Source organism: Octodon degus, unplaced genomic scaffold (assembly GCF_000260255.1).
Source record: "Octodon degus isolate 3935 unplaced genomic scaffold, OctDeg1.0 scaffold00070, whole genome shotgun sequence".
Lineage (NCBI taxonomy): Eukaryota > Metazoa > Chordata > Mammalia > Rodentia > Octodontidae > Octodon > Octodon degus.
In genome coordinates this window covers 12,252,262-12,254,225 of record NW_004524646.1, presented here as the reverse complement: position 1 = coordinate 12,254,225, position 1,964 = coordinate 12,252,262, and the positions used below count along the sequence as shown (strand labels likewise).

The following is a 1,964-nucleotide window of genomic DNA, read 5'->3' as shown; positions in this document are numbered from 1 at the left end:
TTTCGGCTCACAGACTCAGAGACATCAGTTCAGGGTGTGCTGGCTCAGAGGCAGAGACGCCCTGGGGGAAACGCATGGTGGAGGCGCGCGGCTGACTGCGAGGCAGCCGGGAAGCTGGGCACAGGGACAAGCTGGACGGGAAGGGCACGGGGGCGGGGCCAGCCTCCGAGGTCACACCGTTGCGGCCCACCCGGACACGCCCAGAAGTGTGCGCTACAAGCAGCTAATGCTCAATAAGCAACTACTCTCCTAGCCCATCAAGTTGAAAATCACGGTTGGCCATCCAAAGTCCACTGCTTGTCAGCCTGACACCCAAACACATCTTCTGAAACTATACTTAATCTTCAAATAGAGACAATAACAGTCATAATGCCACCTAACACTGTATAATACCTTGTATAGTGCTGAAAATGCACTAATTTCTTCTTTTAAAAAAAATCTTAACATTTACACCGCTGCTCAAAAGTTCAAGCCCAAAGTCTTCTCTGAGAGGAAAGGTAAACTCATAGTTAAGAACCCCAGTAACAATCCCAGAAGCAAGTTAAATGCTCCCAAGAAACACTGCCAAAAAGCAGACATTCCCACTCAAAAGGAAGGAATGACAGCAGAGGAAGGAATTGGACCAAAAGAAGATCGAGGTTCATCAGGGCAGGCATTGCACCCAACAGCGTCGTGTCCAACATTGGAGGTACAAGACGGCATGACAGGCACAGCGGCGACGCATCCCGACATTGCAGAGCTGTGTGCTTGTCCCTGCCTGCAGCCACAGCCGAGTGCACGAGCACCTCGCAAGCCATGTCGAAGTCCCACAGCGAAGCCGGGACGGCTTTCATCCAGACCCAGCAGCTGCACGCAGCCATGGCTGACACATTCCTGGAGCACATGTGCCACCTGGACATCGACTCGGCCCCCATCACAGCCCGCAACACCGGCATCATCTGTACTATCGGCCCGGCCTCCCGCTCGGTGGAGACCCTGAAGGAGATGATTAAGTCTGGGATGAATGTGGCCCGGCTGAACTTCTCTCATGGAACTCATGAGTACCATGCGGAGACCATCAAGAACGTGCGTACAGCCACCGAGAGCTTCGCTTCTGACCCCATTCTCTACCAGCCAGTGGCTGTGGCCCTGGACACCAAGGGCCCTGAGATCCAAACCGGGCTCATCAAGGGCAGCGGTACCGCCGAGGTGGAGCTCAAGAAGGGAGCCCCGCTCAAGATCACGCTGGACAATGCCTACATGGAGAAATGTGATGAGAACGTGCTGTGGCTGGACTACAAGAACATCTGCAAGGTGGTGGACATGGGCAGCAAGATCTACGTGGACAACGGCCTCATTTCTCTGCTAGTGAAGGAGAAAGGTCCTGACTTCCTGGTGACGGAGGTGGAAAATGGTGGCTCCCTGGGCAGCAAGAAGGGTGTGAACCTCCCCGGTGCTGCAGTGGATCTGCCCGCTGTGTCCGAGAAGGACATTCAGGACCTGAAGTTTGGGATAGAGCATGGGATAGAACCACATGGTGTTCGCGTCCTTCATTCGCAAGGCTGCTGACGTCCACGCGGTGAGGCAGGTCCTGGGGGAGAAGGGCAAGAACATCAAGATCATCAGCAAGATCGAGAACCACGAAGGCGTGCGGAGGTTCGATGAGATCCTGGAGGCCAGCAATGGCATCATGGTGGCCGGTGGTGACCTCGGCATCTAGATTCCTGCAGAGAAAGTCTTCCTGGCCCAGAAGATGATGATTGGGCATTGCAACCGCGAGGGGCAGCCCGTCATCTGCGCCACGCAGATGCTGGAGAGCATGATCGAGAAGCCGCGGCCCACACGGGCTGAGGGCAGCGACGCGGCCAACGCTGTACTGGACGGGGCAGACTGCACCATGCTGTCCGGGGAGATGGCCAAGGGCGACTACCCGCTGGAGGCCGTGCGCATGCAGCACCTGATTGCCCGAGAGGCAGAGGCTGCCA

At 56.2% G+C, this 1,964-nt stretch overlaps 1 pseudogene across 1 annotated transcript in view; it reads left to right on the top strand.

The window, feature by feature from the left end:
* Nucleotides 1–710: 710 nt before the first annotated feature.
* Nucleotides 711–1,964, top strand: part of LOC101577319 — a 26,867-nt pseudogene continuing 25,613 nt past the window's right edge. Inside the window, exon 1 of the transcript XR_002821903.1 lies at nucleotides 711–1,960. The product of XR_002821903.1 is annotated as a pyruvate kinase PKM-like (transcript). The remainder of the gene's footprint in view (nucleotides 1,961–1,964) is intronic.